Raw genomic sequence first — 17,860 nt, forward strand, 5'->3', positions numbered from 1 at the left:
AACCAGTATGAAAGTTATTGTCATTTCTACGTTCCGGGCAACCTAGGCTTCACCCTAGGGCGTTGCTCCACCAGATCCAATAGTCATTGGCTTAGAAGTCAACGCCAGAACCATAAAATACAATATAAATACAACAGTTTTTCCATCGTATAACATGAGTAATTGCATCCAGTGTGAAAGATCTGGGTCATTTCTACGTTCCGGGCAACCTAGGCTTGATCCTAGGGCGTTGCTCCACCATATCGAATAGCTAGGGCCTTAGAAGTCAACGCCCGAAACATAAAATACAATGAAAATACAACAGTCTTTCCATCGTATAACAGGAATAATTGCAACCAGTGTGAAGGTAATTCTCTTTTCTATGTTCCGGGCAACCTAGGCTTCACTCTAGGGCGTTGCGACACCAGATCGAATAGCTAGGGCCTTAGAAGGCAACGCCAGAAGCATAAAATATAATATAAATCCAACAGTTTTTCCATCGTATAGCATGAATAATTCCAGCCAGAGTGAAAGTAATGGTCATTTGTACGTTTCGGCCAACCTACGCTTCACTCTAGGGCGTTGCTCCACCACATCCAATATCTAGGACCTTAGAAGTCAACGCCAGAAGCATAAAATACAATATAAATACAACAGTTTTTCCATCGTATAAAATGAATTATTGCAACCAGTGTGAAAGTGATGGTCATTTCTACGTTCCGGGCAACCAAGGCTTCACTCTAGGGCGTTGCTCCACCAGATCGAATAGTTAGGGCCTAAGAAGTCAACGCCAGAAGCATAAAATACAATGAAAATACAACAGTCTTTCCATCCTATAACAGGAATAATTGCATCCAGTGTGAAGGTGATGCTCTTCTCTATGTTCCGCGCAACCTAGGCTTCACTCTAGGGCGGTGCTCCACCAGATCAAATAGCTAGGGCCTTAGAAGGCAACGCCAGAACCACAAAATATAATATAAATACAACAGTTTTTCTATCGTATAGCATGAATAATTCCAACCAGAGTGAAAGTAATGGTCAATTCTACGTTTCGGCCAACCTAGGCTTCACTCTAGGGCGTTGCTCCACCAGATCCAATAGTTAGGGCCTAAGAAGTCAACGCCAGGAGCACCAAATACAAACCAAATACAACAGTTTTTCCATCGTATAAAACGAACAATTGCAACCAGTGTGAAGGTAATGGTCATTTCTACGTTCCTGGCACCTAGGCTTCACTCTAGTTCGTTTTTCCACCAGATCGAATAGTTAGGGCCTAAGAAGTCAATGCCAGAAGCATAAAATACAATATAAATTCAACAGTTTTTCCACGGTATTACAGGAATAATTGCAACCAGTGTGAAAGATATGGTCATTTCTATGTTCCGGGCAACCTAGGCTCCACTCTAGGGCGTTTCTCCAACAAATTGAATAGCTAGGGCCTCAGAAGTCATCGCCCGAAGCATAAAATGCAATAAAAATACAACAGTTTTTCACAGTATATCAGGAATAATTGCAACCAGAGTGAAAGTCATGGTCATTTCTACGTTCCGGGCGACCAATGCTTCACTCTGGGGCGTTGCTCCACCAGATCGAAAAGCTACAGCCTAAGAAGTCAACGCCAGGAGCATAAAATACAAAATAAATACAATAGTTTTTCCATCGTCTAAACCGAATAATTGCACGAGTGTGAAAGGTATGGTCATTTCTACGTGCCGGGCAACCTAGTCTTCACCCTAGGGCGTTGCTCCACCAGATCCAATAGTCATTGGCTTAGAAGTCAACGCCCGAAGCATAAAATACAATAAAAACGCAACAGTTCTTCCAGCGTATAGCATGAATAATTGCAACCAGTGTGAAAGTAATGGTCATTTCTACGTTCCGGGCGTCGTAGGCTTCTCACTAGGGCGTTGCTCCACCAGATCGAATAGATACGGTCTTAGTAGTCAACGCCAGAATCATAAAATACAATATAAATACAGCAGCTTTTCCATCGTATAACAGGAATAACTGCAACCAGTATGAAAGTAATGGTCATTTCTACGTTTCGGGCAACCTAGGCTCCACCCTAGGGCGTTGCTCCACCAAATTGAATCGTTAGGGCCTCAGAAGTCAACGCCCGAAGCATAAAATACAATAAGAATACAACAGTTTTTTCATCGTATAACAGGAATAATTGCAACCAGAGTGAAAGTCATGGTCATTTTTACGTTGCGGGCGACCAAGGCTTCACTCTGGGGTGTTGGTCCAACAGATCGAAAAGTTACGGCCTAAGAAGTCAACGCCAGAAGCATAAAATACAAAATAAGTACATTAGTTTTTCCATCGTCTAAAACGAATAATTGCACGAGTGTAAAAGGTATGGTCATTTCTACGTGCCGGGCAACCTAGGCTTCACTCTAGGGCGTTGCTCCACCAGATCGAATAGCTAGGGCCTTCGACGTCAACGCCCGAAACATAAAATACAATAAAAATACAAAAGTTTTTCCATCGTATAACGGGAATAATTGCAACGAGTGTGAAAGTTATGGTCATTTCTACGTTCCGGGCAGCCTAGGCTTCACTCTAGGCCGTTGGTCCACCAGATCCAGTAGTTAGGGCCTAAGAAGTCAACGCCAGAACCATAAAATACAAAACAAATACAACAGTTTTTCCATCGTATAACAGGAATAACTGCAACCAGTGTGAAAGTACTGGTCATTTCTACGTTCCGTGCAACCTAGGCTTCACCCTAGGGCGTTGCTCCACCAGATCGAAGAGCTACGGACTTAGAATTCAACGCCAGAAGCATAAAATACAATAAAAATACAACAGTTTTTCATCGTATAACAGGAATAATTGCAACCAGCGTGAAAGTAAAGGCCATTGCTACGATCCGGGCAACCTAGGCTTCACTGGAGGGCGTTGCTCCACCATGTCGAATAGCTACGGCCTTAGAAGTCAACGCCAGAAGCATAAAATACAATAAAAGCGCAACAGTTTTTCCATCGTATAGCATGAATAATTGCAACCAGTGTGAAAGTAATGGTCATTTCTACGTTCCGGGCGTCGTAGGCTTCTCACTAGGGCGTTGCTCCACCAGATCGAATAGATACGGTCTTAGAAGTCAACGCCAGAAGCATAAAATACAATATAAATACAGCAGCTTTTCCATCGTATAACAGGAATAACTGCAACCAGTATGAAAGTAATGGTCATTTCTACGTTTCGGGCAACCTAGGCTCCACCCTAGGGCGTTGCTCCACCAAATTGAATAGTTAGGGCCTCAGAAGTCAACGCCCGAAGCATAAAATACAATAAGAATACAACAGTTTTTTCATCGTATAACAGGAATAATTGCAACCAGAGTGAAAGTCATGGTCATTTTTACGTTCCGGGCGACCAAGGCTTCACTCTGGGGCGTTGGTCCACCAGATCGAAAAGTTACGGCCTAAGAAGTCAACGCCAGAAGCATAAAATACAAAATAGGTACAATAGCTTTTCCATCGTCTAAAACGAATAATTGCACGAGTGTAAAAGGTATGGTCATTTCTACGTGCCGGGCAACCTAGGCTTCACTCTAGGGCGTTGCTCCACCAGATCGAATAGCTAGGGCCTTCGACGTCAACGCCCGAAACATAAAATACAATAAAGATACAAAAGTATTTCCATCGTATAACGGGAATAATTGCAACCAGTGTGAAAGTTATGGTCATTTCTACGTTCCGGGCAGCCTAGGCTTCACTCTAGGCCGTTGGTCTACCAGATCCAGTAGTTAGGGCCTAAGAAGTCAACGCCAGAAACATAAAATACAAAACAAATACAACAGTTTTTCCATCGTATAACAGGGATAACTGCAACCAGTGTGAAAGTACTGGTCATTTCTACGTTCCGTGCAACCTAGGGTTCACCCTGGGGCGTTGCTCCACCAGATCGAATAGCTACGGACTTAGAATTCAACGCCAGAAGCATAAAATACAATAAAAATACAACAGTTTTTCATCGTATAATAGGAATAATTGCAACCAGCGTGAAAGTAATGGCCATTTCTACGATTCGGGCGAACTAGGCTTCACTCGTGGGCGTTGCTCCACCACATCGAATAGCTACGGCCTTAGAATTCAACGCCAGAAGCATAAAATACATTATAAGTACAGCAGCTTTTCCATCGTATAACAGGAATAACTGCAACCAGTATGAAAGTAATGGTCATTTCTACGTTTCGGGCAACCTAGGCTCCACTCTAGGGCGTTGCTCCACCAAATTGAATAGCTAGGGCCTCAGAAGTCAACGCCAGAAGCACCAGATACAAAATAAATACAACAGTTTTTCCATCGTATAAAACGAATAATTGCAATCACTGTGAAAGTAATGGTCATTTCTACGTTCCGGGCAACCTAGGCTTCACTCTACGGCGTTGGTGCACCAGATCGAACATTTAGGGCCTAAGAAGTCAACGCCAGAAGCATAAAATACAATAAAAATACAAAAGTTTTTCCGTTGTATAACGGGAATAATTGGAACCAGTATGATAGTTATGGTCATTTCAACGTTCCGGGCAACCTAGGCTTCACCCTAGGGCGTTGCTCCACCAGATCCAATTGTTAGGGCCTTAGAAGTCAACGCCCGAAGCATAAAGTACAATACAAATACTACAGTTATTCCATCGTATAACAGGAATAATTACGACCAGTGTGAACGTAATGGGCATTTCCACGTTCCGTGCAATCTAGGCTTCACTCTAGGGCGTTGCTCCACCAGATCGAATAGCTAGGGCCTTCAACCTCAAAGCCCGAAACATAAAATACAATAAAAATACTGCAGTTTTTCCATCGTATAACAGGAGTAATTGAAACCCGTATGAAAGTGATGGGCATTTTTACGTTCAGGGCAACCTAGGCTTCACTCTAGGGCGTTGATCCACCAGATCCAATAGTTAGGGCCTTAGAAGTCAACGCCCGAAGCATAAAATACAATACAAATACAACAGTTATTCCATCGTATAACAGGAATAATTACGACCAGTGTGAACGTTATGGGCATTTCCGCGTTCCGTGCAACCTACGCTTCACTCTAGGGTGTTGCACCACCAGGTCGAATAGTTAGGGCCTTAGAAAACAACTCCAGACGCATAGAATACAATAAAAAGAGAACAGTTTTTCCATCGTATAAAAAGAATAATTGTAACCAGTGTGATGGTAATTGTCATTTCTACGTTCCGGGCAACATAGGCTTCACTCTTGAACGTTGCCCCACGAGATTGAACAGCTAGGACCTTAGAAGTCAACGCCAGAAGCATAAAATACAATAAAAATACAACAGTTTTTTCATTGTATAACAGGAATAATTGCAACCAGAGTGAAAGTCATGGTCATTTCTACGTTCCGGGCGACCAAGGCTTCACTCTGGGGCGTTGGTCCACCACATCGAAAACTTACGGCCTAAGAAGTCAACGCCAGAAGCATAAAATACAATAAAAATACAACAGTTTTTCACAGTATATCAGGAATAATTGCAACCAGAGTGAAAGTCATGGTCATTTCTACGTTCCGGGCAGCCTAGGCTTCACTCTAGGCCGTAGGTCCACCAGATCCAGTAGTTAGGGCCTAAGAAGTCAACGCCAGAAGCACCAGATACAAAATAAATACAACAGTTTTTCCATCGTATAAACCGAATAATTGCACGAGTGTGAAAGGTATGGTCATTTCTACGTGCCGGGCAACCTAGTCTTCACTCTAGGGTGTTGCTCCACCAGATCGAATATTTAGGGCCTAAGAAGTCAACGCCAGAACCATAAAATACATAACAAATACAACAGTTTTTCCATCGTATAACAGGAATAACTGCAACCAGTGTGAATGTACTGGTCATTTCTACGTTCCGTGCAACCTAGGCTTCACCCTAGGGCGTTGGTCCACCAGATCGAATAGCTACGGACTTAGAATTCAATGCCAGAAGCATAAAATACAATAAAAATACAACTGATTTACCATCGGACAAAACGAATAATTGCAACCAGTATGAAAGTTATTGTCATTTCTACGTTCCGGGCAACCTAGGCTTCACCCTAGGGCGTTGCTCCACCAGATCCAATAGTCATTGGCTTAGAAGTCAACGCCAGAACCATAAAATACAATATAAATACAACAGTTTTTCCATCGTATAACATGAGTAATTGCATCCAGTGTGAAAGATCTGGGTCATTTCTACGTTCCGGGCAACCTAGGCTTGATCCTAGGGCGTTGCTCCACCATATCGAATAGCTAGGGCCTTAGAAGTCAACGCCCGAAACATAAAATACAATGAAAATACAACAGTCTTTCCATCGTATAACAGGAATAATTGCAACCAGTGTGAAGGTAATTCTCTTTTCTATGTTCCGGGCAACCTAGGCTTCACTCTAGGGCGTTGCGACACCAGATCGAATAGCTAGGGCCTTAGAAGGCAACGCCAGAAGCATAAAATATAATATAAATCCAACAGTTTTTCCATCGTATAGCATGAATAATTCCAGCCAGAGTGAAAGTAATGGTCATTTGTACGTTTCGGCCAACCTACGCTTCACTCTAGGGCGTTGCTCCACCACATCCAATATCTAGGACCTTAGAAGTCAACGCCAGAAGCATAAAATACAATATAAATACAACAGTTTTTCCATCGTATAAAATGAATTATTGCAACCAGTGTGAAAGTGATGGTCATTTCTACGTTCCGGGCAACCAAGGCTTCACTCTAGGGCGTTGCTCCACCAGATCGAATAGTTAGGGCCTAAGAAGTCAACGCCAGAAGCATAAAATACAATGAAAATACAACAGTCTTTCCATCCTATAACAGGAATAATTGCATCCAGTGTGAAGGTGATGCTCTTCTCTATGTTCCGCGCAACCTAGGCTTCACTCTAGGGCGGTGCTCCACCAGATCAAATAGCTAGGGCCTTAGAAGGCAACGCCAGAACCACAAAATATAATATAAATACAACAGTTTTTCTATCGTATAGCATGAATAATTCCAACCAGAGTGAAAGTAATGGTCAATTCTACGTTTCGGCCAACCTAGGCTTCACTCTAGGGCGTTGCTCCACCAGATCCAATAGTTAGGGCCTAAGAAGTCAACGCCAGGAGCACCAAATACAAACCAAATACAACAGTTTTTCCATCGTATAAAACGAACAATTGCAACCAGTGTGAAGGTAATGGTCATTTCTACGTTCCTGGCACCTAGGCTTCACTCTAGTTCGTTTTTCCACCAGATCGAATAGTTAGGGCCTAAGAAGTCAATGCCAGAAGCATAAAATACAATATAAATTCAACAGTTTTTCCACGGTATTACAGGAATAATTGCAACCAGTGTGAAAGATATGGTCATTTCTATGTTCCGGGCAACCTAGGCTCCACTCTAGGGCGTTTCTCCAACAAATTGAATAGCTAGGGCCTCAGAAGTCATCGCCCGAAGCATAAAATGCAATAAAAATACAACAGTTTTTCACAGTATATCAGGAATAATTGCAACCAGAGTGAAAGTCATGGTCATTTCTACGTTCCGGGCGACCAATGCTTCACTCTGGGGCGTTGCTCCACCAGATCGAAAAGCTACAGCCTAAGAAGTCAACGCCAGGAGCATAAAATACAAAATAAATACAATAGTTTTTCCATCGTCTAAACCGAATAATTGCACGAGTGTGAAAGGTATGGTCATTTCTACGTGCCGGGCAACCTAGTCTTCACCCTAGGGCGTTGCTCCACCAGATCCAATAGTCATTGGCTTAGAAGTCAACGCCCGAAGCATAAAATACAATAAAAACGCAACAGTTCTTCCAGCGTATAGCATGAATAATTGCAACCAGTGTGAAAGTAATGGTCATTTCTACGTTCCGGGCGTCGTAGGCTTCTCACTAGGGCGTTGCTCCACCAGATCGAATAGATACGGTCTTAGTAGTCAACGCCAGAATCATAAAATACAATATAAATACAGCAGCTTTTCCATCGTATAACAGGAATAACTGCAACCAGTATGAAAGTAATGGTCATTTCTACGTTTCGGGCAACCTAGGCTCCACCCTAGGGCGTTGCTCCACCAAATTGAATCGTTAGGGCCTCAGAAGTCAACGCCCGAAGCATAAAATACAATAAGAATACAACAGTTTTTTCATCGTATAACAGGAATAATTGCAACCAGAGTGAAAGTCATGGTCATTTTTACGTTGCGGGCGACCAAGGCTTCACTCTGGGGTGTTGGTCCAACAGATCGAAAAGTTACGGCCTAAGAAGTCAACGCCAGAAGCATAAAATACAAAATAAGTACATTAGTTTTTCCATCGTCTAAAACGAATAATTGCACGAGTGTAAAAGGTATGGTCATTTCTACGTGCCGGGCAACCTAGGCTTCACTCTAGGGCGTTGCTCCACCAGATCGAATAGCTAGGGCCTTCGACGTCAACGCCCGAAACATAAAATACAATAAAGATACAAAAGTATTTCCATCGTATAACGGGAATAATTGCAACCAGTGTGAAAGTTATGGTCATTTCTACGTTCAGGGCAGCCTAGGCTTCACTCTAGGCCGGTGGTCTACCAGATCCAGTAGTTAGGGCCTAAGAAGTCAACGCCAGAAACATAAAATACAAAACAAATACAACAGTTATTCCATCGTATAAAAGGAATAACTGCAACCAGTGTGAAAGTACTGGTCATTTCTACGTTCCGTGCAACCTAGGCTTCACCCTAGGGCGTTGCTCCACCAGATCGAATAGCTACGGACTTAGAATTCAACGCCAGAAGCATAAAATACAATAAAAATACAACAGTTTTTCATCGTATAATAGGAATAATTGCAACCAGCGTGAAAGTAATGGCCATTTCTACGATTCGGGCAAACTAGGCTTCACTCCTGGGCGTTGCTCCACCACATCGAATAGCTACGGCCTTAGAATTCAACGCCAGAAGCATAAAATACATTATAAGTACAGCAGCTTTTCCATCGTATAACAGGAATAACTGCAACCAGTATGAAAGTAATGGTCATTTCTACGTTTCGGGCAACCTAGGCTCCACTCTAGGGCGTTGCTCCACCAAATTGAATAGCTAGGGCCTCAGAAGTCAACGCCAGAAGCATAAAATACAATATAAGTACAACAGTTTTCGCATCATATGAAACGAATAATTGCAACCAGTATGAAAGTTATGGTCTTTTCTACGTTCCGGGCAACCTAGGCTTCACCCTAGCAAGTTGCTCCACCAAATCGAATAGTTAGGGCCTTAGAAGTCAACGCCCGAAGCATAAAATACTATACAAATACAACAGTTATTTAATCGTATAACAGAAATAATTACAACCAGTGTGAATGTAATGGGCATTTCTACGTTCCGTCCAAACTAGGCTTCACTCTAGGGCGTTGCTCCACCAGGTCGAATAGATAGCGCCTTAGAAAGCAACTCCAGACGCATAAAATACAATAAAGATACAACAGTTTTGCCATCGTATAAAAAGAATAATTGCAACCAGTGTGAAAGTAATGGTCATTTCTACGTTTGGGGCAACCTGGGCTCCACTCTAGGGCGTTAATCCACCAAATCGAATAGCTAGAGCCTTAGAAATCAACGCCGGAAGCATAACATACAATAAAAATACAACAGCTTTTCCATCGTCTAAAAGGAATAATTGATACCAGAGTAAAAGTGAAGGTCATTTCTACGTTCCGGGCGACCTAGGCTTCACTCTGGGGCGTTCGCCCAGCAGATGAAATAGTTGGGGCCTAATAAGTCAACGCCATAAGCTTAAAATAGAAAATAAATACAATAGTTTTTCCATCGTATAAAACGAATAATTGCACGAGTATGAAAGGTATGGTCATTTCTACGTTCCGGGCAACCTAGGCTTCACTCTAGGGCGCTGCTCCACCAGATCGTATAGCTAGGACCTTAGAAGTCAAAGCCAGAAGCATAAAATACAATATAAATACAACAGTTTTTCCACCGTATTACAGGAATAATTCCAAACAGTGTGAAAGTAATGCTCATTTCTACATTCCTGGCAACATAGGCTTCGCTCTAGGGCGTTGCTCCACCACATTGAATAGCTACGGCCTTAGAAGTCAACGCCTGAAGCATAAAATGCAATAAAAATGCAAAAGTTTTTTCATCGTATGAAACGAATAATTGCAACCAGTATGAAGGTTATGGTCATTTCTACGTGTCGGGCAACATAGGCTTCACTCTTGGACGTTGCCCCACGAGATCGAATAACTAGGACATTAGAAGTCAACGCCAGACGAATAAAATACAATAAAAATACAACATTTTTTCCATCGTACAGCATGAATAATTGCAACCAGAGTGAAAGTGATGGTCATTTCTACGTTCCTGGCAACCTAGGCTTAACTTTAGGGCGTTGCTCCACCAGATCGGATAGTTAGGTCCTAAGAAGTCAACACCAGAAGCATAAAATACAATAAAAATACAGCAGTTTTTCAATCGTATAACAGGAGTAATTGAAACCCGTATGAAAGTGATGGGCATTTTTACGTTCAGGGCAACCTAGGCTTCACTCTAGGGCGTTGATCCACCATATCGAATAGCTGCGGCCTTAGAAGTCAACGCCAGAAGCATAAAATACAATATAAATGCAACAGTTTTTCCATTGTATAAAACGAATAATTGCAACCAGTCTGAAAGTTATGGTCATTTCTACGTTCCGGGCAACCTAGGCTTCACCCTAGGGCGTTGCTCCACCAGATCCATTACTTAGGGCCTCAGAAGTCAACGCGAGAAGCTTAAAATACATTAAAAATACAACAGTTTTTCCATCGTATGACAGGAATAATTGCAACCAGTGGGAAAGTAACAGACATTTCTACGTTCCGGGCAACCTAGGCTTCACTCTAGGGCGTTCCCCACCAGACCGAATAGCTAGGACCTTAGAAGTGTTCGCCAGAAGCATAAAATAGAATCAAAATACACAGTTTTTCCATCGTATAACAGGAATAATTGCAACCAGTGTGAAAGTGATGGTCATCTCTACGTTCCGGGCAACCAAGGCTTCACACTAAGGCGTTGCTCCACCAGATCCAATAGTTAGGGCCTTAGAAGTCAACGCCCGAAGCATAAAATACAATAGAAATACAACAGTTATTCCATCGTATAACAGGAATAATTACGACCAGTGTGAACGTTATGGGCATTTCCGCGTTCCGTGCAACCTACGCTTCACTCTAGGGTGTTGCACCACCAGGTCGAATAGTTAGGGCCTTAGAAAACAACTCCAGACGCATAAAATACAATAAAAATAGAACAGTTTTTCCATCGTATAAAAAGAATAATTGCAACCAGTGTGATGGTAATGGTCATTTCTACGTTTCGGCCAACCCACGCTTCACTCTAGGCCGTTGCTCCACCAGATCGAATAGCTAGGGCCTTCGACCTCAAAGCCCGAAACATAAAATACAATAAAAATACAAAAGTTTTTCCATCGTATAACGGGAATAATTGCAACCAGTGTGAAAGTTATGGTCATTTCTACGTTCCGGGCAGCCTAGGCTTCACTCTAGGCCGTTGGTCCACCAGATCCAGTAGTTAGGGCCTAAGAAGTCAACGCCAGAAGCACCAGATACAAAAAAAATACAACAGTTTTTCCATCGTATAAACCGAATAATTGCACGAGTGTGAAAGGTATGGTCATTTCTACGTGCCGGGCAACCTAGTCTTCACTCTAGGGCGTTGCTCCACCAGATCGAATATTTAGGGCCGAAGAAGTCAACGCCAGAACCATAAAATGCAAAACAAATACAACAGTTTTTCCATCGTATAACAGGAATAACTGCAACCAGTGTGAAAGTACTGGTCATTTCTACGTTCCGTGCAACCTAGGCTTCACCCTAGGGCGTTGCTCCACCAGATCGAATAGCTACGGACTTAGAATTCAACGCCAGAAGCATAAAATAAAATAAAAATACAACAGTTTTACCATCGTATAAAACGAATAATTGCAACCAGTATGAAAGTTATTGTCATTTCTACGTTCCGGGCAACCTAGGCTTCACCCTAGGGCGTTGCTCCACCAGATCCAATAGTCATTGGCTTAGAAGTCAACGCCCAAAGCATAAAATACAATAAAAACGCAACAGTTCTTCCAGCGTATAGCATGAATAATTGCAACCAGTGTGAAAGTAATGGTCATTTCTACGTTCCGGGCGTCGTAGGCTTCTCACTAGGGCGTTGCTCCACCAGATCGAATAGATACGGTCTTAGAAGTCAACGCCAGAAGCATAAAATACAATATAAATACAGCAGCTTTTCCATCGTATAACAGGAATAACTGCAACCAGTATGAAAGTAATGGTCATTTCTACGTTTCGGGCAACCTAGGCTCCACCCTAGGGCGTTGCTCCACCAAATTGAATAGTTAGGGCCTCAGAAGTCAACGCCCGAAGCATAAAATACAATATAAGTACAACAGTTTTCGCATCATATGAAACGAATAATTGCAACCAGTATGAAAGTTATGGTCTTTTCTACGTTCCGGGCAACCTAGGCTTCACCCTAGGGCGTTGCTCCACCAAATCGAATAGTTAGGGCCTTAGAAAACAACTCCAGACGCATAAAATACAATAAAAATAGAACAGTTTTTCCATCGTATAAAAAGAATAATTGTAACCAGTGTGATGGTAATTGTCATTTCTACGTTCCGGGCAACATAGGCTTCACTCTTGAACGTTGCCCCACGAGATTGAACAGCTAGGACCTTAGAAGTCAACGCCAGAAGCATAAAATACAATAAAAATACAACAGTTTTTTCATGGTATAACAGGAATAATTGCAACCAGAGTGAAAGTCATGGTCATTTCTACGTTCCGGGCGAACAAGGCTTCACTCTGGGGCGTTGGTCCACCACATCGAAAACTTACGGCCTAAGAAGTCAACGCCAGAAGCATAAAATACAAAATAAGTACAATAGTTTTTCCATCGTCTAAAACGAATAATTGCACGAGTGTGAAAGGTATGGTCATTTCCACGTGCCGGGCAACCTAGGCTTCACTCTAGGGCGTTGCTCCACCAGATCGAATAGCTACGGACTTAGAATTCAATGCCAGAAGCATAAAATACAATAAAAATACAACAGTTTTTCATCGTATAACAGGAATAATTGCAACCAGCGTGAAAGTAAAGGCCATTGCAACGATCCGGGCAACCTAGGCTTCACTCGAGGGCGTTGCTGCACCACATCGAATAGCTACGGCCTTAGTAGTCAACGCCAGAAGCATAAAACACAATATAAATACAGCAGCCTTTCCATCGAATAAAATGAATAATTGTAAACAGTGTGAAAGTAATGGTCATTTCTACGTTCCGGGCAACCTAGGCTCCACTCTAGGGCGTTGACCCACGAGATCGAACAGCCTGGACCTTAGAAGTCAACGCCAGAAGTATAAAATACAATAAAAATACAACTGATTTACCATCGGACAAAACGAATAATTGCAACCAGTATGAAAGTTATTGTCATTTCTACGTTCCGGGCAACCTAGGCTTCACCCTAGGGCGTTGCTCCACCAGATCCAATAGTCATTGGTTTAGAAGTCAACGCCAGAACCATAAAATACAATATAAATACAACAGTTTTTCCATCGTATAACATGAGTAATTGCATCCAGTGTGAAAGATCTGGGTCATTTCTACGTTCCGGGCAACCTAGGCTTGATCCTAGGGCGTTGCTCCACCATATCGAATAGCTAGGGCCTTAGAAGTCAACGCCCGAAACATAAAATACAATGAAGATACAACAGTCTTTCCTTCGTATAACAGGAACAATTGCAACCAGTGTGAAGGTAATTCTCTTTTCTATGTTCCGGGCAACCTAGGCTTCACTCTAGGGCGTTGCGACACCAGATCGAATAGCTAGGGCCTTAGAAGGCAACGCCAGAAGCATAAAATATAATATAAATACAACAGTTTTTCCATCGTATAGCATGAATAATTCCAACCAGAGTGAAAGTAATGGTCATTTCTACGTTTCGGCCAACCCACGCTTCACTCTAGGCCGTTGCTCCACCAGATCGAATAGCTAGGGCCTTCGACCTCAAAGCCCGAAACATAAAATACAATAAAAATACAAAAGTTTTTCCATCGTATAACGGGAATAATTGCAACCAGTGTGAAAGTTATGGTCATTTCTACGTTCCGGGCAGCCTAGGCTTCACTCTAGGCCGTTGGTCCACCAGATCCAGTAGTTAGGGCCTAAGAAGTCAACGCCAGAAGCACCAGATACAAAAAAAATACAACAGTTTTTCCATCGTATAAACCGAATAATTGCACGAGTGTGAAAGGTATGGTCATTTCTACGTGCCGGGCAACCTAGTCTTCACTCTAGGGCGTTGCTCCACCAGATCGAATATTTAGGGCCGAAGAAGTCAACGCCAGAACCATAAAATGCAAAACAAATACAACAGTTTTTCCATCGTATAACAGGAATAACTGCAACCAGTGTGAAAGTACTGGTCATTTCTACGTTCCGTGCAACCTAGGCTTCACCCTAGGGCGTTGCTCCACCAGATCGAATAGCTACGGACTTAGAATTCAACGCCAGAAGCATAAAATACAATAAAAATACAACAGTTTTACCATCGTATAAAACGAATAATTGCAACCAGTATGAAAGTTATTGTCATTTCTACGTTCCGGGCAACCTAGGCTTCACCCTAGGGCGTTGCTCCACCAGATCCAATAGTCATTGGCTTAGAAGTCAACGCCCGAAGCATAAAATACAATAAAAACGCAACAGTTCTTCCAGCGTATAGCATGAATAATTGCAACCAGTGTGAAAGTAATGGTCATTTCTACGTTCCGGGCGTCGTAGGCTTCTCACTAGGGCGTTGCTCCACCAGATCGAATAGATACGGTCTTAGAAGTCAACGCCAGAAGCATAAAATACAATATAAATACAGCAGCTTTTCCATCGTATAACAGGAATAACTGCAACCAGTATGAAAGTAATGGTCATTTCTACGTTTCGGGCAACCTAGGCTCCACCCTAGGGCGTTGCTCCACCAAATTGAATAGTTAGGGCCTCAGAAGTCAACGCCCGAAGCATAAAATACAATAAGAATACAACAGTTTTTCCATCGTATAACAGGAATAATTGCAACCAGAGTGAAAGTCATGGTCATTTTTACGTTCCGGGCGACCAAGGCTTCACTCTGGGGCGTTGCTCCACCAGATCGAAAAGTTACGGCCTAAGAAGTCAACGCCAGAACCATAAAATACATAACAAATACAACAGTTTTTCCATCGTATAGCTGGAATAACTGCAACCAGTGTGAATGTAGTGGTCATTTCTACGTTCCGTGCAACCTAGGCTTCACCCTAGGGCGTTGCTCCACCAGATCGAATAGCTACGGACTTAGAATTCAATGCCAGAAGCATAAAATACAATAAAAATACAACAGTTTTTCATCGTATAACAGGAATAATTGCAACCAGCGTGAAAGTAAAGGCCATTGCTACGATCCGGGCAACCTAGGCTTCACTCGAGGGCGTTGCTGCACCACATCGAATAGCTACGGCCTTAGTAGTCAACGCCAGAAGCATAAAACACAATATAAATACAGCAGCTTTTCCATCGAATAAAATGAAAAATTGTAAACAGTGTGAAAGTAATGGTCATTTCTACGTTCCGGGCAACCTAGGCTCCACTCTAGGGCGTTGACCCACGAGATCGAACAGCCTGGACCTTAGAAGTCAACGCCAGAAGCATAAAATACAATAAAAATACAACTGATTTACCATCGGACAAAACGAATAATTGCAACCAGTATGAAAGTTATTGTCATTTCTACGTTCCGGGCAACCTAGGCTTCACCCTAGGGCGTTGCTCCACCAGATCCAATAGTCATTGGCTTAGAAGTCAACGCCAGAACCATAAAATACAATATAAATACAACAGTTTTTCCATCGTATAACATGAGTAATTGCATCCAGTGTGAAAGCTCTGGGTCATTTCTACGTTCCGGGCAACCTAGGCTTGATCCTAGGGCGTTGCTCCACCATATCGAATAGCTAGGGCCTTAGAAGTCAACGCCCGAAACATAAAATACAATGAAGATACAACAGTCTTTCCATCGTATAACAGGAACAATTGCAACCAGTGTGAAGTTAATTCTCTTTTCTATGTTCCGGGCAACCTAGGCTTCACTCTAGGGCGTTGCGACACCAGATCGAATAGCTAGGGCCTTAGAAGGCAACGCCAGAAGCATAAAATATAATATAAATACAACAGTTTTTCCATCGTATAGCATGAATAATTCCAACCAGAGTGAAAGTAATGGTCATTTCTACGTTTCGGCCAACCCACGCTTCACTCTAGGGCGTTGCTCCACCAGATCGAATAGCTAGGGCCTTCGACCTCAAAGCCCGAAACATAAAATACAATAAAAATACAAAAGTTTTTCCATCGTATAACGGGAATAATTGCAACCAGTGTGAAAGTTATGGTCATTTCTACGTTCCGGGCAGCCTAGGCTTCACTCTAGGCCGTTGGTCCACCAGATCCAGTAGTTAGGGCCTAAGAAGTCAACGCCAGAAGCACCAGATACAAAAAAAATACAACAGTTTTTCCATCGTATAAACCGAATAATTGCACGAGTGTGAAAGGTATGGTCATTTCTACGTGCCGGGCAACCTAGTCTTCACTCTAGGGCGTTGCTCCACCAGATCGAATATTTAGGGCCGAAGAAGTCAACGCCAGAACCATAAAATGCAAAACAAATACAACAGTTTTTCCATCGTATAACAGGAATAACTGCAACCAGTGTGAAAGTACTGGTCATTTCTACGTTCCGTGCAACCTAGGCTTCACCCTAGGGCGTTGTTCCACCAGATCGAATAGCTACGGACTTAGAATTCAACGCCAGAAGCATAAAATACAATAAAAATACAACAGTTTTACCATCGTATAAAACGAATAATTGCAACCAGTATGAAAGTTATTGTCATTTCTACGTTCCGGGCAACCTAGGCTTCACCCTAGGGCGTTGCTCCACCAGATCCAATAGTCATTGGCTTAGAAGCCAACGCCCGAAGCATAAAATACAATAAAAACGCAACAGTTCTTCCAGCGTATAGCATGAATAATTGCAACCAGTGTGAAAGTAATGGTCATTTCTACGTTCCGGGCGTCGTAGGCTTCTCACTAGGGCGTTGCTCCACCAGATCGAATAGATACGGTCTTAGAAGTCAACGCCAGAAGCATAAAATACAATATAAATACAGCAGCTTTTCCATCGTATAACAGGAATAACTGCAACCAGTATGAAAGTAATGGTCATTTCTACGTTTCGGGCAACCTAGGCTCCACCCTAGGGCGTTGCTCCACCAAATTGAATAGTTAGGGCCTCAGAAGTCAACGCCCGAAGCATAAAATACAATAAGAATACAACAGTTTTTTCATCGTATAACAGGAATAATTGCAACCAGAGTGAAAGTCATGGTCATTTTTACGTTCCGGGCGACCAAGGCTTCACTCTGGGGCATTGCTCCACCAGATCGAAAAGTTACGGCCTAAGAAGTCAACGCCAGAAGCATAAAATACAAAATAAGTACAATAGTTTTTCCATCGTCTAAAACGAATAATTGCACGAGTGTAAAAGGTATGGTCATTTCTACGTGCCGGGCAACCTAGGCTTCACTCTAGGGCGTTGCTCCACCAGATCGAATAGCTAGGGCCTTCGACGTCAACGCCCGAAACATAAAATACAATAAAGATACAAAAGTATTTCCATCGTATAACGGGAATAGTTGCAACCAGTGTGAAAGTTATGGTCATTTCTACGTTCCGGGCAGCCTAGGCTTCACTCTAGGCCGGTGGTCTACCAGATCCAGTAGTTAGGGCCTAAGAAGTCAACGCCAGAAACATAAAA

This window comes from Calliopsis andreniformis, unplaced genomic scaffold (assembly GCF_051401765.1).
Source record: "Calliopsis andreniformis isolate RMS-2024a unplaced genomic scaffold, iyCalAndr_principal scaffold0001, whole genome shotgun sequence".
NCBI classification, from domain to species: domain Eukaryota; kingdom Metazoa; phylum Arthropoda; class Insecta; order Hymenoptera; family Andrenidae; genus Calliopsis; species Calliopsis andreniformis.